We start from the raw sequence: 23,321 nt of genomic DNA on the forward strand, positions 1-23,321 counted from the left end.
AGAATGTTCCATTTGAGATGACATCAAAAATAAGTTTCTCAAATTAAGTATAAGATATATACACAAAAACTATGGAAAACATTTTGATAAAAATAAATGGAAAAAAACCTTTGACTATTCATTGCTTATAAAGGTTAATGTTGTTAGGTTGGCAATGTTTTCCAAATGGATCTATAGATTTAACGCAATCTCTGTCAAAATCCCAGGTGACATATCTTTTCTCTAAATTCACAAAGTTTATCTAAAATTCATATATAATGCAATAGACCCAGAGCAGCCTAAATAATTTTGAGAAAGAAGAAAAAAGGTTGGCATGGGAGATACATACTTCCTGACTTCAAAACTCACTACAAAGTAAGAGTAATCAATATTTACAGTACTAGTATAAGAATATAGATGTTGATCAATGTAATAGAATATAATGCTCAAAAATGAATACTTATAATAATTTTATAATATCACCAAATAAATTATATATGGATAAATATTTTTACTCAAATATTTCTGAAACAAGTGCATATTCCATGTGAGTTGAACTCCTGCCTCACACTGAAAATGTAATTGACTCAAAATTATCATATATCTCTATATAATAGCTAAACAAGCCCAAAATATAGAAAATAACACAGGAATACATCTTCCTGGTCTTAGGTTAAACAATCTTTCCTAAGATATGATGCTGAAAGCAAAAGGGAAGAAGAAAAAAACAGGTATATTAAACCTCGTTTGAATTTGAAACTTTTGTGACTCACGCTACACCATCAAAAATAAAAACACCCAAAGAATGGGAGTAAATATTTGCAAAGAAAATCAAAAACTGGCAAATTAAATCCAATTAAACTTAAGAGCTTGTGCACAGCAAAAGAAAACTATCAACAGAATATACAGACAACTTACAGAATGGGAGAAAAGTTTTGCAACCTATGTGTCTGACCAAGGTCTAATATCCAGCATCTATAAAGAACTTAAACAAATGTTCAAGAAAAAAAAAACCATAAAAAAGAGGGCAAAGGACATGAACAGACACTTTCAACAGAAGATACATATGTAGCTAACAATCATATGAAGAAAAGCTCAACCTCACTGATCCTTAAAGAAATGCAAATCAAAACCACAATGTGATACCATCTAACACCAGCCATCTAACTAATTGGTGGATGTCTCAATTAGTTCAATCATTGTGGAAGGCAGTGTGGAGATTCCACAAAGACCTAAAAACAGAAATATCATTTAACCCAGCAATCCCATTACTGAGCATATACCCAAAGAAATAAAAGGTATTCTATTAAGAAGGCACATTCATGTATATGTTCATTGCAGCACTATTCACAATAGCAAGAACATGGAATCAGCCTAAATGCCCATCAATGGTAGATTGCATAAAGAAAATGTGGTACATATACACCATGGAACACTACGCAGCCATAAAAAAGAATATCATATCCTTTACAGGAAAATGGATGGAGCTGGAGGCTATTATCCTTAGCAAACTAATGCAAGAACAGAAAACCAAATACCATATTTTTTCCCTCATAAGTGGGAGGTAAATGACGAGACCAAATAAACATACAGCGGGGAACAACACACACTGAGACCTATTGGAGGGTGGAGGGTGGGAGGTGAGAGGGGATCAGAAAAAAATAACTAATGGGTACTAGGCTTAGTACATTGATGATGAAATAATCTACAACAAACCACCATAACACAAGTTTATCTATGTAACAAATGTGCACATGTACCCTGAAACTTAAAAGTTAAATTAAAAAGCAAATATTTGCAACTTTTCTAGGTGATAATGGTCCATTGTTAATCATATATGACATCTTAGAGCTCAAAAATAAAAAGGCAAATATCTCAATCAAAAATGGAAATTATTTAAATACCCAATTCTCCAAAAAAGCTACAGTCATATCCAAATCACACGAAAAGACACTCAATGCCTTCTGCCATTATGAGATAGGAGACCGGCAAGTTGTTTTCTAGTCACAACCCTGCTGATCAAAACAAGATCTGGTCCAGACAGCATACAGCGAAGAAACTGGCAAAAAGAGACACAGGGATCCCTGGCTGTCCTCATTGCTCACTGGCATGAGACATTCCCTCCAGTGCCATGACTGTTTACAAATTCCATGCCAACAACCTGGAATTTACCACCTCTTTCCATGGCAACAACCCAGAAGTTACTGCTCCTTTCTTAGAAAGTTCTGAATAACCTGCCCATCAAGTTTCATTGATCCACCCCTCTATTTACATGTAATTGAAAGTGGGTTTACCTTAGTGTAAAGATAGTAGACAAGAGCCCATAGGTTACCAACCGATGCAATGCCTATGAGTTAGCACTGCTCTTTAAGGAGCAGTACTGTTCATTAAAAGATTGTTGTCTATCACCACTGGCTTGCCCTTAAATACTTTCCTGGGCAAAGCCAAGAACCCTGCCAGTTGAAGCCCCAAATTTGGGGCTCACCTGTCCTGCAACAATAGGGAAAGGGAAGTCTAAAAAAACATGATACATACTTCAAAAATCTAAAAGGTATATTGCTATGCGAAAAAATATAAGTTGGAAAAGGCAAAATACTGTGTATCTCCACCTATATGATTCTCTAGAAAAGGAAAAAAGTATAGTGATAGCAAACAGTTTGGTGGTAACAAGGGGCTTGGGAGAGAGAAAGACGGAATCAGTGAAATATAGGATGTTTCTTTTGGGCAGTGAAATTACTCTCTCTGATAGTGTAACGGTGGATACATAATAATGTTTTCTGAATCCTGAAGAACTTTATAACACAAAGAGTGTATCTAAATTATACAAATTTAAAATCTTATTTAGTAGGTAGAATTTTTCCAAGGAGGAATGCCACCCAAAATAATATAACTGTGTAATGAATGTATGGAATAACCTCACTAAAGAAAGTGGAGGAAAGCAATGGACCTAAGTAATTTGGGAAATAAGTGGACATTCTGAGGTTAAAAGCCAAAGTATTTATACCTAAGTACTGTACTTTGCTTGGTAAAATTGTTTCCCATTTCTGAAACAACCAGTTCTGAAAGCACTCTGCATGTACGCTCAGGTAGTACGATTAAGTGAATAGCATCAACTTCTTCATAGGAAGAGTAAGAGACTACATACATCATTCATATGGTGCTGGATTAGATCATATGGTGTTGGAAACATTAGTAGAAATTACACAATTATACAGTTAGCCTGGAGTACAATTAAATACACAGTTAGCCTGGAGCACCTAGTGATGGTTAAAGAAAAGAAAATGCTGAACAACAACAAAACCAACCAACCATAAAACATTGAACCTTAATTATGTGGGTATTTCAAAATTATACCAGAGACAACTAAAAAACCTTCCAATAGGCAACCATGGAACAATCTGAGCAATCAAATAAATTAGCATATGTAAAGTATAAAATAAATATCCATGTTTAGATTATGATATAAATAATTTAAGTATAAATGAATAAATGTGTAATAGAAAAGACACGCTTATGGTTGAGGGTTCAAATAAATTTGTAGACATTCTGCCAATAAAAAGGTAGATCATGAATCCCCAATTTTTTTTTTCTTTTTGAGATGGGGTCTAGAGTCTCGCTCTGTTGCCCAGGCTGGAGTGCAGTGGCGTGATCTCAGCTCACTGCAAACTCTGCCTCCCAGGTTCAAGTGATTCTCCTGCCTCAGCCTCCTGAGTAGCTGGGAGTACAGGTGCATGCACTGTGCCTAGCTAATTTTTGTATTTTTAGTAGAGACGAGCTTTTCCCATGTTGGCCAGGCTGGTCTCAAACTCCTGACCTCAGATGATCTGCCTGCCTCAGCCTCCCACAGTGCTGGGATTACAGGCGTGCACCATCATGCTTAGTCCATGACTATCACTTCTTAAATGTGTGTTGTGTTAGTGACTTTGTTCTGAAACATTCTATAGGGAAAGGGAAAAATAATAATTTCACAGTGTGTGATAATTTGATAAAAATGACCTCATCTAGGTGGTCAAATTAACATTAACAGTGATAAACCCTGTTGAGAGCCTGTGCCCTTGGTATGATGTGAGAATGGCACCTTTCCTCTGTCATCTTCCTCTCCTAAACCCACAAATCTAGTCTTATCATGAAAAAAAACCTCAAGAGAAATCCCACATTAGGAATGTCAATGTCATCAAAAACTAGGAAACGCTAACAAACTGCAACAGTCAGAGAAATCTAAGGAGACATGATATTTAACTGTGCTGAGGTATGCTGGATGAGATCCTGGAATAGAAATTAGACATTAAGTGAAAACTAAGAAAATCTGAATAAAGTATGAAGAGTAGTTAATGATACCGTTTAAAACTGGTTAATTGTGACAAATGTCCTAAATTAAGAAGTTAATAAAAAGAGCAACTGTAGTGGGATATATGGAAAGTCGATGTAATATATTTAAAAGAATTCTGTAAATTCTAAACAATTCTTAAATGCATAAGGTTTCTTTTTATTTAAAGTCACTGCTGACCTTATAAATTAGAACATGAGCAACGTGTTGATAGCCATTAATGGATCTCCTTAGCTTCATCATCTTCCTTAATCACTGAAGGTAATGTTGCTGTGAATTTATTTGTTATCCTCTAATTTGTGTTTGTTATGTTTATCTCTATGTTTATATTTCTAATATCCATAATGTTTAGTTTTTCTTGTCTTCAAACTTAGATGACATGTGTTTAATGTATACATGTCCCTAGTTTAATCATGAGAAATCATGAGACAAATCCATACTGTGGGACATCTTACAAAATATCTGACCTGTACATTTCAAAAGGGTCAAGGTCAAGAAAAATAAGTGAAGACTATGAAACTTGCAGATTGGAGAAGACCTAATGGGTCAGATAGACCCTGCAATGGTGCCCAATGATCCCCACCTGCAAGAAATACCTGTGCTTTGTTGAGTTGCCTCCTCCCTGTCTCACATGACCAACACATGTGAGCTCAACTTTTATCCAACTCAGAACTCCCCTAGACAGTGTCTATATTGGTGGGAATGTAGTCGACACAGGTCGAACAAGTGCCACAAGGGTGTCTGACAGTATAAACAAATATCCTGTGAGAAGGATGCTGGGTCAAAGATTGTACACTTATGCTTTGGGGTATCCACCAGGATAAATAAGTATCCCATGAAAGGCACACTGTAAACATCCAGGACACAGTTTCCTGGAGTCCTGTTGGGCAGGGTGATAATTTATAGTCACTGTCCCTAGAGAGACCTCAAGAGATTATTAGACGTAACAAAAATACAAGAGATGCAGAGGTGATTTTATAAATCATGGCTCAAAGATCCCATGGAGAAGGAAGATAGAAGTGGCAAAGTGTTACTTGAAAGTTTGCAGCAGAGTGCAGCTCTCTGAAGACAGAAAATTCTGTATCTTGAGACTTTCTGCCTTAATCTTAGAAATATAAGCAGAGATTATTCTAAGGTGCTTTCCAAATCTGATTCTTCATTCAGATCAACTCATATTTTTTTCTCCCTCCCCTTTTATCCTTCATATCCCATGAACGATGGTCATGTGACTCTCACTGGAAGCAGGGACTGCAGACGCATGTGCCTTACGGTTTTCACAATATGCTTTGCTCTGACCATTTGTTACTCTTGTCAGCTCCACTTGTCAATACTTAGAAAATGAAACAGGATTTGGTGTTCCCCAAAGAGTGTACTGAATGAAGAAGAAACTCATGTAATGTATAATTTAGAATGTTGAGCATATTTGCAATGAGAGTTTCAGCTTCTACAAGGGCTCAATTCAGTGAACAGGAAGCCCTAATTTCAAGTTTAGGAGTCATGCACCCTTTAAATTTTATTCACTATTCAGACTAGAGGGTGGAGACAGCGTTGGGTTCTTGCCTAAGGATGTGGTCAGATGATGGGGTGTTTTCAATGGCATCTTTCTGAGAGTTCTGGTGGCCAATCCAGACTCAGTACAAATCATATTTTCCACGCTATCATGGTAATGTTTGGGAGCTTAGTGCTCAGCACTGTGTCGTCTGTGCCTGGGACATCATGGAAGCAGAGTTTTATGTCTAATCACTTTTCCAGTCTTAACCCTGAGCACACAGAGCTCATCCACCCTCTTGCCACCTAGAGATGACTCTGTCCTTCTACACATCTACTTCTGTCTCCTTCATGGCCTGCCACTTGATTTTTTTTTTTTTTTTACTGAATAATTTACTCATGGATGATCTTCACAGTACATATCATAATAGACCACATGTATGCATTGAAATGAAGAGGAAAATGGGATTGTACAAGCCACTTACCTTATAGAAACTCCTCTTATAATGAAATAAAAAGAGCAAACCTCCATGACTTAAGATTGCCAATTTAAATGAAACCGTCCTTTCCTATGGGGTGAATTGTAAGATTAGAGGGGTAAGAAGGTTTACTGAATTATAAATGCCCCAAGTAATAGCACCTGAATTACTGCTACAGTCTACTCAGAGTGAGAAATATGGTCAAGGTCAGCTGTGTCTCTCATTCTAGGTCTCCAGGATGCAGGGGTCTGTTTTCTCACTGAAGCTATGAATATGGTATGGAGAATGTAGCACATGATCACAGTCTGAAAAAGCAAGAGTCTTGACTTTCTGGATGTCCTCGGGAGTGTAGTATGCAGTCCCATGGCTTAGTAAGCTTTGAGGGCATCATTCCTGGAACATCCCTGGTGTTCCTCTGTACAGGGAGCTGTGTTGGTGAAGAGGGAACAGTCCTCACTGCTGTGGGGATCTTTGTTTAACCAGCACAGATGCAGAGTCAGCACTCGGCCTGTATCCATCTCTTATATCACTGCATGGTGAGCTGGGGTATGTTGTACTGTGCTGTCCCTTCCTTTTTTCTATTAGGCTATTTCCACCTCTGCACAACACACTCTGTATCACTAACATGCCTCGCTTTCATACATCTGATGTCTAAAGGTTCATTTCCACGTCTTTTTGAGAAGGAATTAACCTACAACTCCATGATTATAAACTTTCCTCATATCTAGTTAACCTTCTTCCATGATAATGTCTATTGAAATGGTTTGGCTTTGTCTCTACCCAAGTCTCACCTTGAATTGTAATAATCCCCATGTGTCAAGGGCAGGACCAGGTGGTGAAAACTGAATCATGGGGGCAGTTTCCCCCATACTATTCTCATGGTAGTAAACAAGTCTCACAAGATTTGATGGTTTTATAAATGGGAGTTCCCCTGCACAAGTTCTCTTGTCTGCCACTATGTAGGATGTGACTTTGCTCCTCATTTCCCTTCTGCCATGATTGTGAGGCCTCCCCAACCATGTGCAACTGTGAGCCAATTAAACATCTTTCCTTTATAAATTACCCAGTCTTAGATATGTCTTTATTAGCATCGTGAGAACAGATTAATATACCACAGGACAATGTAGATCCATGATGTGAGTGTCAAGAGAATGTGTGGTCCCATATATTCATGATGGAGTCTGCATGACGAGGAAAACTGAATGATCACAGTGTTTTCTCAAAGGCTTAAGGCATCGTTTTCTTTTAAAACTTGGGGAATAAAAGGAATCCCTGTACTAAGAAAACACTCTTAATGCGGAAATATTTATGTTCACCATCACTGGTGTTTCTCAATCTTCTCTTCTAATGTCTGGAAGTCATGTCTTCTAAAATGTCTTTATAGTGAGATCCTACAAAGACACTGACAGAAAGTGCCTGAATACAGGGCCTTCTAACATATGTGAGAAAGGCGTGTTTCCTTGGAAAAGTGGTTATGAACACAGGAATTGATAACTGGGTCATGGGAAGTGTGATGGGAAAGAAGAAAATGGATGAGTGTCCCTGGAGCTTGATGGTTTCTTTCTGAAGCAGGTGCCCTGTGTAGGAACGGGGGATAATAAGGCAAGCTACTTTGCCATAGTCTCCCTATATCTCCATTCATCCTCTGATCTGTGGTTTTATTGTGGTTGAAATCTGTCTTTGTTATTGTTGTTTTATTTTTTGGTACCTGAATATCAGATTTTAAGAAATACTTTTATTTTATCATAGTTTTAGTTTTACAGAAAGTAGTAAAGATAATAGTGTTTCATATATCCTACAGCTTCCTGAAATGTTAACACCTTATATCACCATAGCATATTTATGAAAACTCAGAAATTGACAGTGGTACAAAACTATTAACTGAAAAATATTTTCTTCATATTTTGCCAGGTTTTCCACTAATGTCATTTTTCTCTTCTAGGATCTAATCCAAGATACCACATTACATTTACTGTCAGGCATATAACTGACCGATTGTTGTATAACATATTACTACATACTTTAGACTTTCAGACCCAGCCCTAAATAGTACTTACACTTTCTCTGGGTCAGATGTCTGGCAGAGATTTCAAGGGAAGGCTCATCTGGGGAAGGATCCCCTTCCAAGCTCCTGGGATTCTTGGAAGGATTCAATTTCTGTCCAGATCAAGATGACTTCACTGGTGAGTTATTCAAAGCCTTTTGGGAATTAATAACGATCAATAAGAACAGACAAGTAGAGAACATTTCATAATGCAAAGTATGAAGCCAGTGTTCCCTGACACCACAGCTAGACAAAGACATTTCAAGAAAAGAAAATTACAGACCAATGTGAAACAGGTAAAAAGTATCAAGGAAATACTATCAAAATTAACTAGTAAGATATAAAAAGGAGTATACACTGGAAGGAAAACTATTTATCCCCACCATGTAAGTCTGGTTAAACATACAAAAACAACTGGTGTTATAAACTATACTAATAGAATTTTTTAAAAAGACTCATGGTCACCTCTAAAGACACAGAATAGGCATTTGACAAATTCCAAAGCCATTCATGATAAGAGCTCTGGGAAAATTAAGCATAGAAGAAAACTTTCTAAACCTACAAAGAGCATCCTTGGAAAACTCACATAACATGAGGAAAGACATATAAGCCAACAGAATAGAGTTGAGCACCCCAAAATCAAATTTTATATATAGGGCAAACTTATTTTCAAAGTTGGAAAATCAAGATGAAAAAATAATTTTTCAGCAAATGTTGCTGGAAGAAAGGGATATCCACATGCAAGTTAAACTGTTTCCTGCACCATGTATGTATTTGACTCAAAATAGAATATGTAAGAGCTAAAACTAAAAATCCCACAGAAGAGAACATAATAATTGATTTTCATGGCCATACATGAAACAATTGATTCTAACATGTAACACAAAAGTACAAGTGACAGAAAAAAAAATAGATGCATTGAACTTCATGTGGATCAATACCTTTTAAGATGCAAAGTACACCATCAAGACAACTGAAATAATGGAAGAAGATATTCTCAAGTCATATAACTGTTAGGAGACTATTATCCAGAATATATGAAACATTCAGGCATGCACCACCACACCCGACTAATTTTTGTATTTTTAGTAGAGATGGGGTTTCGCCATGTTACTTAGGCTGGGCTCAAACTCCTGGCCTCGAGTGATCTACACACCTGAGCTTCCCAAATTACTGGGATTACAGGCATGAGCCACCGTGCCCAGCCTCATTCTTCATTATTGTTTTCTAAATTTCTATTTCTAAATAAAATATTGTTCAGGTATTTTTTGGTCTTTAACATTAGATAATTACATGTATAAATTAATGTTTAATCTTACTCAAATTATAAAAAAAAAACAAATCCATATTGTGATACATCCTATGGAACACCTGACAAGTTCTTTTCACTAAGATCAAGGTCAAAAAAATAAGTGAAGACCCAGAAACTGATACAGATTAGACAGGACCTGATGTGGCAGGTAGGTTCTAAGACACTTCCCAATGATCCGCACCTCTAGATATGCAGAACCCTATTCTAATATCCTCACTGTGAGGTTTAGACATGCCATACCACATGTATAAACAAACACAAAAGGGGCAAAGTGTACGGAAGAATGGTTTGTAAGAGAGATTATATCAAACAGTGAAGGACAGTGATACCTGAGACATACAATACTGTGACATGAGCTCTACCACTGCCTCAAGATACCACTTTGGGAGATGTTCCAGGCTGTGTTGTGGCATGGACTTTGGAAGACAGTGTGAGTTGAGAAGATGGAACTGAGAGTCGAGAACAGATTGGCTGGATTGCATCTAGCATTTCTTCACATCCAGTGGTAAGCATGGGAGACAGCATCCATGTCAGCAACCATGAAGGCTGGACTGCTATTCTCATCATTACTCAATGAAATATGCTAGATGACGAGTTAGTGGGTGCAGCGCACCAGCATGGCACATGTATACATATGTAACTAACCTGCACATTGTGCACATGTATCCTAAAACTTAAACTGTAATAAAAAAATTAGAAAATAATTAAAATTAAACTCTTAAAATGAATTAAAAAAAAAGTACAGGAGCAATGCAGAAACAAAGGCAAAGACACAAAGAAAAGTTACTTGAATGAAGATTTAATATTGCACAAAGACTGACAACTTTACATGTTGTACCAAAACCAAGGCTTAAAAAATAACCATTCGAGATAAAGTAAATGATGTGTATAAGTCGAATGAACCAACCAAGTGGACACAAACCTACTTTTATTATACAATGTGCCTGATAAACTCAGTATATTATAAAATAATGAAAGTGGAGCTTTCTATTTATAAGAGTAGAACAAAATTATCAGAAAAATAAGGATTAAAAATGTTTTTACTTCCATTGGTTTCCCTATAAAACCTTAAGTTTGCTTTATATTTGGAAAATAATTTGTCACTTTCTTCACTCCATAAATTCCACTGCCATTCTAGTTTGCATGGAGTATAGGGTTGCTATTTATATGCAGTAAAATTAAGTTAAATGGTGCCAGGCTGCAATATAATAGATGAGGGATTGTTATTATTGTTGTTATTTTAACCAAGATCTGTCATTGAAATTCTCCATGTACAGTAATGAAGCCAAGAGACCCTGACTGCAGCCCTAACTGGAAAATCAAATGCCCATCTACTGATTTGGAGCACTTGTAAAATATCAGTGTTCATGCTCTCTTTGTTGCTCACATCTCATAAATCTTGGACACATGTCCCCTATGTCCCCAGAATAATTTTAGAGTATTATACTAATTATTATCTTTCTTGTACAGTAGACATATGTTATTGAGTTTCAGCGACTCATTCTGTATGAATGCTTCACTCACAAGAGGATGTGTTGTCAACATAGTTGTGTTGGTATTAAGGCACTCCTCAGTGCAAGCTCTCAATAAATTCTGGTCTGTTTGTTGGAGTCCTGCTAAATAATATCTGAAAATTGGGCTTTTTGAGACATGTGAGTAAGAGGCACCCGTCTTTCAAAAACTAGTTACGTAGTTAGCACCAGATGCTAAAACTGGTGACTGAAAAATGCAGAATATGACGAAGAAGATGAAAGAGGACGAGTCTGTGGAACTTGGGGGGATCTTCCTGAAGCAAGTGTACCTGTGTTCAAGTTGGCAAATCGATATGGAAAGATGCTTTGCTATTCTCTCTCTATGTGCCCTTTCATCTCCTGAGCTGAAGGTATTCTGTTTGTGCTTTGCAATTATTTTCATATCACATTTAATATTTTTTCAAAAACATCTTTTTTCTTTGAAATAATTTTAAATACACAGAAATATGCACAGATAGTACAGAAAGCTTTAGATAGCTTTGAATTACATGCATTGTAATAGATTATGTAAGCATGAGCCCTAAAAAATAGTTGGCACAAAACTATTTATTGAAGTATAGGTTTTTTCCATATTTTACTAGGCTTTTAAGTAATGTCATTTTTCTGTCCAGGATACCATATTGCATTGACTGTCAGGTGTATTATTTATTGCTGAGTAATAAATTCTCACACACTAAGTGGCTCTTACTCACAGTTTCTCTGTGTCATGAATCCAGATGTAGATGATGGCCAAGGACGAGGTCTCAAGTGAAGGCTCAGCTGGGGAAGGATCCTCTTCCAAGTTCATGTGATTGTTGTTAGGAGTCAAGGCCCTGTGCTGGTTGAGATGACTTCACTGGTGAACTATTCCAAACCTGAAAATAATTAATAACAATCTATCAAAACTCTTCATAAACACTTAAACAACAGTAAAAGTGGAGAAGAGATCACATCCTGATGTATACTATTAGTTTACACTGATGTCACAACTAAAGCAAGACATTTCAAGAAAGAAAAATTAAGACCAATATGTTTATAAATAAAGGGCAAATGTCTTCCATAAAATGCTAGCAATACAAATCAGCAAATGTAAAAAGAATTATACACCATCACCAAGCGTATTTGTCTCAGGAATAAAAATTTGGTTCAACATACAAAATAATTAGTGTCATGCCCTACAAGAATAAAATAAAAAACAAAAGCCATATGGTCATCTCAAAAGATGCAGGAAAGGCACCTGAAAAATCCAAAATCCATTTTTGATAACAGTATACAACAAATTAAGCCTATAAGGAAAGTTTCTTTATTTTAAAGGGCATCCATGAAAAACTCAGTATCATCATAATTTAATTTAAAGGCTCAATAATAGTATAAAAATGGATATACAGATCAAAGGAATATAGTAGAATTGAATGTCCAAAAATTAATCTTTACCTTTATAGTCAAATGATTTTATAAGGTTGCCAAGCCAATTCAATCTGGAAAAATATATTTGTAACAAATGTTGCTAGGACAATTGAATATCCACAAGCAAGTTGAACTTCTCTCTCGTACCATATACATAATTGGCTCAAAATAATCATATATCCAAATGTAAGATCTAAATAGACCAAACCCTTAGAAGACAATATAGAGATACATAATTTGGGTCTTAGGTTAAACAATAACTCCTATAATTTCTAAGATATGATACTTAAAGCCCAAAAAAAGGAAATAAAAAACATGAATATATTTAACTTTGTAAGAATTAAAATCTTCTGAGATTAAAAGTACATAATTAAAAGTAAAAAGATAATGCAAATAATAGAAGAAAATCTTCACAATCACATAGCAGAAAAGAATCTATTAGCCACAACATATAAAATATTTTACAACTCAAAATAAAAAGGCAAATATCACAATCAAATTGGTGAACTATGTGAATAGACATGTATGCAAAGATACTATATTCATGTCTAGTAAGCACTTGATATGAGGCCTAAGTCTTTTCTCATTAGGAAAATGCAACTCTAAACAACCATGAGATACACTTCACAAATCTAAAGGGTATATTGCAAAAAAAAGTAAATTTAAAAAGGCAAATTACTTTGTGTGATTTCAGTTATGTGACACTCTGGAACGTGAAAAAGTAGAGAGATAATAAAATGTTTGGTATTTACTAGGAGCTCGGAAAAGAGACAGGTCAAACTGGTGAGGTACAGCAGATTTCCTCTAGGCAGTGAAATTATTCTGGTATCATACTGTAATGATAAATACATGATTACATTTTACAAATCCTAAATAACTTTATAATACATAAAAAAGAACTTTAAAAATACAAATTAAAAACTCTACAGTAGGTAGCAGATAGCATGGGGCTATACACATAATAGAATTAAATAACACATCAGTGAAATAACCTCACTGAATGGAGTGGGGGAAAAGCAGCTGACCCAAGGAACGTAGCAAGTAAGTGGATATTCTGAGTCTAAAGGGTAAAGATTTGTCCATAAAAACTTTAGTTGGTCAAGTTCTTTCTCATGGCCATATACATTTCTAATTCTGAAACCACTTATACAAGTCTTTTGGATTATGTGATTAAATAACAGAACTATCTTTATCACTGTTAGTGTGGTAGGCTACACACAAGTAAGCGGGAAATAGGTGCACTGATTCACGTGGTACTGGATTAGATCATGGGGTGGTGGAGGATTATTATGAATTCATGTTTAACTTAAAGATACAGATACATGAGAAAATATTTGTCTGTATGTGTGTGCGTGAATCAGTATACACAGATGTGTTTGCTCTGTCAGCACACAAGATCACGAATCAACAGATGCCCCAGGAGCAATGAATATGCCAAGGGCCCAGATCTCCATTTCTAATTCAATTTTCCAATAAGAAGAACTAGGGCTCTGTGAAAAAAAAATGGTTAATACCAGGCTTGTGAGGAAATCCACACAATTAGGTTAAGTACCTAGTAGTGCCAGAAAAAATAAAATCCCAAACAACAGTGTAACCAAGTAACCAACCACATAACAATAGGAAAGCTTAATTATGGTAGTGTTTTAAAATGACAAATGATCCAACTGAAAGACCTTCCAATAGCCAACACTGCAACAATTTAAACAAATAAATGAAGTCATAGAAGTAAAGAGTAAAAGAAATATCCATCTTTGCATACTGATAAAAATGATTGCATAAATATAACGATTATTGCAGGAGAATAGACACTTTCAGGATGAAAGTTCCAAATAACTTTTGGTAGACATTCTGCTCGTAAAGTGGAGCATTTTTTGTTCTGTTTTGTTTCTTGTTTTTCAAGATGGCAGATTGGAGACTTTGTTAGTGTGCCTCACCTGCTTAGAAAGAGCAAAATACTGTCTAGAGATTCACACTGTGAATCTGTATCCAACAAACACAGGAACTCAACAGAAAAAGTGAAAGAACCTTTGGATACTTTGAAAGGAGCAGCAGGCAGCAACTTCTACCATGTGTCAGATGGGCAACTGAGCCTTCAGAGTGCAAAAGGGGGAGACTCTCTCCGTAATACATTCCCAATGGGGAACCAGGCAATCGAGGACACAGGGAAGCGCCTTAACCTGCCCAGCGCTGGAGCTGACTTAGAGAGGAGGGGACCATGAAACAAGGAGTGGCACCTGGGTGTGCTGCGTGTGCACTCCCAGATCCCAGCATGGACAGAAGGAAGATATTCCTGACCCTAATTCACAGAAGATCTTGCAGAAATTAGCGAAGTAACCCATGCAGCAGTCACGCACTGGAAGAAGCTCCCAACTGAGGGAGAAACTGACCAACTAAGATTTGTATTTGATCTTATATTGAGCAGAGGATGAACCCCTTAAGGCCTGAACCAAGGGGCGTGCAGGAAGCACTCTTGTACCAGGGTCATGGGAGCTGGGTACCGCTGCTTCACATGTCAAATCAAGGGGTGCGGCCTCAGAGCTACTGTTTCACTTTCAGTCTCCAGTGGGAAGTCTTGCAGCCTGGGGAAGGTTTGTGTTCTGAGCCTAGACTGCCTGGGACTTAGCTGGCTATTGTGGGTGTTTGCCAGCAGAAGTCTGCATGTGTAAGACACTCTGTGTCAAGGCGGTGGGAATTGACCTTCCACTTGCTACCCCTCTCTCCATCTACAGACTCATGTGGCAGAGGGTGTTCTCCTCCCTGGAACATTATCCCGGTGATCACGAAACTGTCCACTAACCCCCATTACGGCTTCTGCTTACACCCCACTTGGAGAGGCAGAGCATGGACTGTCCTGACCCAGTCCACACTCAGCTTTTTCCTCTACCTGTCCTAGTAGCACAACAGGAACAGGGAGTTTTTGGAGTTCCGTGTCACTTCCCATCAGCTGACTACTTCCCCTGGGTAACAAAGGTTAAGCATAAATCCCACCACCATGACTGCAGCTGGCTCTCTCCTGCAAGGGCCACCTTCTGGCCCACGGTCAACCAACACAGTCCATGACAACATCTGCTGCTGCACTAACATGATACTGGTATAAATGTAGACATACAGACCAGAGGAACAGAACAGAGACCCCAGAAATGAAGCCAAATACTTATGATTAACTGATTTTCAACAAAACAGACAAAAACATACACTGAGGAATGAACACCCCATTCAATAAAAGGTGCTGGGAAAATAAGATAGCCACATGCAGAAGAATGAAACTGGATCCTTATCTGTCACCATATATAAAAATTAAGTCAAGATGGATTAAAGACTTAAATGTAAGACATGAAACCATAAAGACATTGGCCTAGGCAAATGTAAGACCCCGAAAACAACTACAACATCAACAAAAACAAATAAATGGGACTTAGCTAAACTGAAAAACTTCTGCACAGCAAAAGAAATAATCGACAGAATAAAGAAAAAACCTACAGAATGGGAGAAAACATTTGGAAACTGTCCATCCAACAAGGACTAATCCAGAATCTACAAGAAACACGAACAAATCAGCAAGAAAAAAATAAATAACCCCATTAAAAACTGGGGAGATGATGTGAACAGGCAAAAGAAGATATACAAATGGCCAGCAAACATATGGAAAAAAATGCTCAACATCACTAATCATCAGGCAACGCAAATTAACACCACAATGCGATACCAATCTTACCCTAGTCAGAAGGACCATTATGAAAAAGTCAATAAATGATAGATATTGGTGTGGATGAGGTGAAAACGGAATGCTTAGACACCCTTGGTGGGAATGTAAATTAGTATAACCTGTACGGTAAACACTATGGAGATTTCTCAATGAACTTTTAAAAGCAGAGCTACCATTCAATCTAGCAATCCCACCACTGGGTAGGGACCCAAATGAAAAGAAGTCATTCTATAAGGCGCCACCTCCGGTCTTCCTGGACCGTGCAATTCAGGGGTTCAGGCTCGGGACAAGTGCAGGGTTCTCCATAAAGGCAGCCTCGGTGATGGACCCGACCCCTTGCAGCCCCACACAGAGGGAGCTGAGGGGCGCGTTCTGCAGCCTGATGCACAAGATAAAAGGCAAATTCCACCTGGTGAGCAAGAGGCATCTGTAGCAGCTTCGCTGGGGCTGCAGGAGTACAGGCGAGAGTGGCTGGCTGCCTGGCGCACAAGTGTCTGCGGAGCACATGCTCAGAAAACTGGAGCAGACAGGCAAAGGTGGTTGTCGCAGAGACTTTGGTTCAGGGGCTCAACATGCAGGCCAGAGATGTGGCCCATCACCTAGTATCTGGAAGCACTTTGTGCTCCTCACTCGGGTTCCTGTTACAAATCGTGACAACATATTTCAGAGGACTTGGGGGAAATTCGCCCTCCTGGCACTGTCAGGTTGGTTCTCGTTGGCATTCTGCCGGGGAAGGGAGGAAGTCCCCTAGGATGGTGTGAAGGAGGGGTGCCCGACCTCGGGCTTGGCACATGGGTGAGCTCCACTTCTCAGCCCCGAAGCCCTTATTACATCTGCTGCAGACTCCGTCAGACAATGCACAGTGATCCAAGAGTTCACCCAAGTGAGAAATCCGGGTTAAGTTAGGTGTTGCTGCCCAGCGGGAGACCCGAGCCTGCCTTCTTCCTGGGCCTGAGTGAAGTGACATGGCCACTGCCAGGGCTGGAGTCCAGGGAAGCCTGTTTCTGGTGTCACTGTGCTCTGTGCCAAGTAGGGAGAAATGTTTTTAAGGAGTTGACAACAACTCCTGAGAAAGCTTTTCAGTGGTTACTGGAGGACTTGCACTCTGGAAATGCAGAGAACCCAGGACTACTGCCAGGATTAACTGGGTGACTACTCACAAGAGGGCAGACAGAGCCTGGCTCATTTCAGTACTCTGCATGGGTTAGTTGCCACCACCAGCTGTGATGGGAACATGTGGTGATTGCTTCAGGAGATGACAGTGGCCCTGAGGAGTCTGGAGACTGGGAGGTCTCAGATCAAGGCACCAGCAGGTTTGGTGTCTGGAGACAGCCCACTTCCTGGCTTATAGTCAGCGGGTTTCTCTTGTGCTGGCATCTCTCTCACTCCTAGGCTAGGCTCCTTCTGCAACCAATCATTAGCTGCCAACCCCTAAGGGCCAGACAATACAGTTGCAAACAACCTGGCATACCCAAGGTAGCAGGAGGAGAAAGAGCAACTTTTTGTCTTGGCAGCCAGGCTTCGTTCTTGGCTGGCACTCAATGTGCATTTCAGGTTTTTATGGTTCTTTGTCTGAGGTTATTGTGGCTGATTCCCAGGGTATCCTTCTCTAAGAAGCAGTGAGTGAGTAGTGAGTTAGAAGCAGGGAGTGAGCCTGAACTTTGCTAACTGGAAGGATTGGCTGTCCCCTCCCCTTACCTTCCAGTCTCTCTCCCTGACTGCCATGTACAAGGGAGCCCCACCTAAAATAACTGAAGGCACTTCAGTTCTGTGTTGCTTTTCCTTGCAAAACATGGGTAAGATCTTAAAAAGATCCTGGAAGTGTGTCTGTGTGGCATGCATCGAGGTACGTATCCTTCCTTGAGGTGTGTTAGTTTCATCTTTCAGTACTCAGAGTTGTTTCCATAGTGCCAGGGAGGGAGGAGGTGCCAACCCCCTGTGCTCAGCCAGGATGCCCTGGCCTGGCCACGCCTTCTGAGGCTTCCACAGACCTAAGAGGGACTAAGAGCTGGGGCCAAAATGTTCCTGTCACTGACGCCCTGCTTCTGGAAAGGAGATCCAGAAGGAAAAAGAAAAGATGTTGGGACCTTTTTTTTTCTTTTCCTAGCCACATCCTTTGGGGGTTGGGGTGGGACAAAATAAACGTATGCTCAAGAAGACAGTCTATGCTGAAAATGACATATAGTGTAACCACCCAATGGGTTCACCTTGCCTGCTGCCTAAAAGAGTTGATTTATCAAGACAGGAGAATTGCAATAGAGAAAGAGTAATTCACGGAAAACCAACTGTGTAGGAGGCTGCAGGAGTTTTATTACTACTCAAATCAGTCTCCCAGGACATTCAGGTATCAGTGTTTTTAAGGATAATTTGGTGGGTGGGGGAAGGCCAGTGAGTTGGGAGTTCTGATTGGTCAGATCGGAGACAGAATCACAGGGAGTCCAATCTGTCCTCTTATGGTGAGTCAGTTCCTGGGTGGAGGCCACAAGATCAGATCAGGCAGTTTATCCACCAGGGTTGTGCCAGCTGATCCATCAAGTGCAGGGTCTGCAAAATATCTCAAGCACTGATCTTTGGAGCAGTTTAGGGAGGGTCAGAATCTTGTAGCCTCCAGATGCATGATTCCTAAGCCATAATTTCTAATCATGTGGCTAATTTGTTAGTCCTCCAAAGGCTGTCTAGTCTCCAGGTAAGAAAGAGGTTTGTGTTGAGAAAGGGCTGTTATCGTCTTTGTTTTAAACTATAAACTGTAAAGTAAGTTCCTCCCAAAGTTGGTTTAGCTTATGCCCAGGAAGGAACAAGGGCTGCTTAAATGGTTAGAAGCAAGACGCAGTCAGTTAGGCAGCCAGGTGCAGAGGCTCACACCTGTAATTCCAGTACTTTGGGAGGCAGAGGCAGGTGGGCCACTGGAGGCCAGGAGTTCTAGACCAGCCTGGCCAACAAGGCAAAACCCCATCTCTACTAAAAATACAAAAATTAGCCAGGTGTGTCACACCTGCAGTCGCAGCTCATCCAGCAACTGAGGCACAAGAATGCCTTGAACCCAGGAGGCAGAGGTTGCAGTGAGACGAGATTGGTCCAGTGCACTCCAGCCTGTAGGACAAAGTGAGACCCCCTCTCTTTCTCTCTCTCTTTCTCTCTCTCTCTCTCTCTCTCTCTCACACACACACACACACACACACACACACACACAGTCATTCCATCAAAAAATGCACTTAGACTTCTAGGTTTATCACAGCACAATTCACAATTGCAAAAATAAGAAATCAATCTAAGTGCCCATCAACCCATTAGTGGATAAAGAAAATGTGTGTGTGTGTGTGTGTGTGTGTGTGTATGTATATTACAGAATACTTCTCAGCCATAGAAAAGAACAAAATAATGTTTTTCAAAGCAATTTGGTCATTATCATAATTGAAGTAACTCAGGAACAGAAAACCAAATACTGCATGTTCTCACTTATAAATTTGGGGTAAGCAATGGATATGCAGGAGCATGCAGAGGGGGATCATGCACATTAAAGATTTAGAAAGGAGGAGGGTTGGAGGTGAGTGAGGGATAAAAAATTACCTATGAGGTAAAATGTACACTATTTGGGTGACGGGTACACTAAAAGCCCCAGACTTCACCACCATACAATTCATGCGTGTAACCAAAAACTACATGTAATCCCAAAGCTACTGAAATTTTAATAAATTTGTTTCAAAGAAAAAGCAGTGGTGTATGATTCTTCCAGTATTGAGTGTGTGTTGTATAGAGTGACTTTTTTTTTATACACACAACATGAAAAGGGAGAAAAAGAATAATTTTACAGAAGAGATTTTTAGAACTAAAAGATTTTTACCCAGGTGATCAAATTAACATCAGCAGTGATAAAGCCAGTTGACAGCTTGTGCCCTGGATATTATGTGATAGGAATGGTACTTTTCATCTATATTCTTCCTCCCTTAAGCCCAGAAGTCCAATCTCATCATGAGAGAAACATCAGAGAAATCCCAAATTAGAAAAGTCAATGGCATCAAAAACAAGGAAACTCTGAGAAACTATCACATTCAATGGAACCTATAAAGCCATAATATCTAAATATGATGACATATCCTAGAAGAGATCCTAAAACATAAACTTAACATTAAGCAAAAACTAAAAAATCAGAATAAAGTATGTACAGTACTCAATGACAATACATGATATTGGTTGGTTAATTTTGACAAATGTTTCACGCTATGAGATTAATAATAAAGGACACTGTGCATGGAGTATATGGAAACTCTCTAATAGATTTGCAACCGTTCTGTAAATGTAAAACCATAGAACCGTTTTTTTTTTTTGTTTTGATTTTTGGTTTTTTTTGAGACAGTCTCCCTCTGTTGCCCAGGCTGGAGTGCAGTGGCGTGATCTCGGCTTACTGCAATCTCCACCTCCTGGAGTGAAGCGATTCTCCTGTCTCAGCCTCCTGAGTAGAAGGGATTACAATCGTCCACCACCATGCCAGGCTAATTTTTTGTATTTTTACTAAAGACAGGGTTTTGCCATGTTGGTCTCGAACTCCTGACCTCAGGTGATCTGACCGCCTCAGTCTCCTAAAGTGCTGGGATTATAGGCGTGAGCCACTGTGCCCGGCCTTGGAAAACCATTCTTTAAAACTTGGTTTTTTTGTTGTTGTTTTTGTTGTTAATGTCACTCCCAAGCTTAAAAAAAAAAATCATTAGCAATATTGTTGATACCTCCTTTGTGCATCTCCTTAATTTCTCAGTTTTCCTTAAGCACTGAACTTAACTATATTGTGAATTGTCATTCCATATTTTAAAAATAGCTTTTCCTCTTTGAGTATTTCTGAATACTATATTCTTTAGGTCCTTTTCGTCTTCAGATTTAAGTGAAGGTGTTTAATTCATTAATATTCCTAGTTTAATCATGAGAAAACATCAGCTGAAACCACATCATGGGACATCCTATTAAATACCTGACGGGCACTTTTCAAAAGGGTCAAGGTCATGAAAAAGAAGTGAAGGCCAGGAAACTGTTTCATATAGGAGAATACCTCATGTGTCACGTAGACTCTAAGTTGGTGCCCATTTATCCCCACTTTCTCATATACACAACCCTCTACTGTAATCCCATCCAAGTGAGTCTAAGTAGGAATTGTGACTTGCTTTCAAATAATAGAATAGTGCAAAGTATAGAAGTGTCACTTGGATTCTTATATATGATGATGATTTTGGTCTTGCTAGAAATGTCTCTCTCGATGGATTTTATGAAGCCATGTCAGAGAAGCCCCCTTGGCAAGGCACTTTATTTAGCCAATGGCCAACAGCCAGGAAGGTAAGAGGCTTTTTGTGCAATAGACTGCTCTACAGTTGGAAATACTATATTTAAAACTAACCATACTGCCCAAAGAAGTTTACAGATTAAATCCCATTCCTACCAAACTACTAATGACATTCTTCGCAGAACTAGAAAAAAACTGTTAAAATTCATATGGAACCAAAAAAGAGCCCCAATAGCCAAGGCAATCATAAACAAAAAGAACAAAGCTGGAGGCATCATCTTACCTGACTTCAAATTATACTACAGGGATAAAGTAACCAAACAGCATGTTGCTGGTACAACAGCAGGCACATAGACCACTTGAACAGAACAGAGAGCCTAGAAATAAGGCTGCACACCTATGACCATCTGATCTTTGACAAAGCTGACAAAAACAAGCAATGGGGAAAAGAATCTCTAATCAATAAGCGGTGCTGGGAGAACTGGCTAGCCATATGCAGAAGACTGAAACTGGATCCCTTCCTTATACCACATACAAAAATTAACTCAAGATGGATTAAAGACTTATATGTAAAACCCTAAATTATAAAAACCCTGGAAGACAACCTAGGCAATACCATCCTGGATATAGGAATAGGCTAAGATTTCATAATAAAAACTCTGAAAGCAATGGCAACAAAAGCAAAAATTGGCAAATGTGAGCCAATTAAACTTAAGAGCTTTGCACAGCAAAAGAAATTATCATCAGAGTGAACAGACAAACTATAGAATGGGAGAAAATATTTGCAAACTATGCATCTGATGAAAGTATAATACCCAGCATCTATAAAATACTTAAATTTACAAGAGAAAAACAAACAACCCCATTAAAAAGTAGGCAAAGCACCAGGCGCGGTGGTTCACACCTGTAATCCCAGCACTTTGGGAGGCCAAGGTGGGCAGATCATGAGGTCAGGAGATCAAGACCATCCTGGCTAACATGGTGAAACCCCATCCCTACTAAAAATACAGAAAATCAGCCAGGTGTGGTGGCATGCACCTGTAGTCCCAGCTACTTGGGAGGGGGAGACAGGAGAATCTCTTGAACCCGGGAGACCGAGGTTGCAGTGAGCCGAGATCGCGCTACTGCACTCCAGCTTGGGTGACAGAGAGAGACCCGGTCTCAGAAAAGAAAAAAAAAAAGTAGCAAAGGATAAGAACAGACAATTTTCAAAACACGACACACATGCTGCCAACAAGCATATGAATAAAAGCTCAATCACTGATCATTAGAGAAATGCAAATCAAAACCACAATAAGATACCATCTCACACCAGTCAGAATGGCTATTATTAAAAAGTCAAAATAACACATGCTGGTGAGGTTGCAGATAAAAAGGATCACTTACACACTGTTGGTAGGAGTGTAAGTTCATTCAACCATTGTGGAAAGCAATATGTCAATTCCTCAAAGAGCTAAAATCAGAACTACCATTCAACTCAGCAATCCCATTACAGGGTATACACCCAGAGGAATAGAAATCATTCTTCCAAAAAGACACATCCACATGAATGTTCATTGGAGCACTACTTACAAGAAAAAAGACATGGAATCAACTTCAATGCCCATCAATGACAGGATGGATAAAGAAAATGTGCTACATATATATCATGGAATACTATGTAGCTGAAAAAAAAAGAATGAGATCATGTCTTTTACAGGAACATGAATGGAGCTAGAAGCTATTATCCTTAGCAAACTAACACAGGAGCAGAATACCAAATTACCACATATTCTCACTTTTAAGTGGGAGCTAAATGATGA

The 23,321-nt window shown here is 38.9% G+C and overlaps 1 long non-coding RNA gene across 4 annotated transcripts in view; it reads right to left on the minus strand.

The window, feature by feature from the left end:
* Window positions 1-5,622: 5,622 nt before the first annotated feature.
* The window catches only part of LOC129013567 (uncharacterized), a 189,082-nt gene continuing 171,383 nt past the window's right edge, over window positions 5,623-23,321 (minus strand). For 2 of the 4 annotated variants that reach the window (XR_008494025.2, XR_008494029.2), the window contains exons 3-5: window positions 13,300-13,380; window positions 11,854-12,015; window positions 5,623-8,472 (exon numbers count right to left, since the gene is read on the minus strand). This is a non-coding gene — a long non-coding RNA (uncharacterized LOC129013567). The remainder of the gene's footprint in view (window positions 8,473-11,853; window positions 12,016-13,299; window positions 13,381-23,321) is intronic. The other 2 variants (XR_008494026.2, XR_008494027.2) reach the window with 1 other exon arrangement.

Source organism: Pongo pygmaeus, chromosome 16 (genome assembly GCF_028885625.2).
Source record: "Pongo pygmaeus isolate AG05252 chromosome 16, NHGRI_mPonPyg2-v2.0_pri, whole genome shotgun sequence".
NCBI classification, from domain to species: Eukaryota; Metazoa; Chordata; class Mammalia; order Primates; family Hominidae; genus Pongo; species Pongo pygmaeus.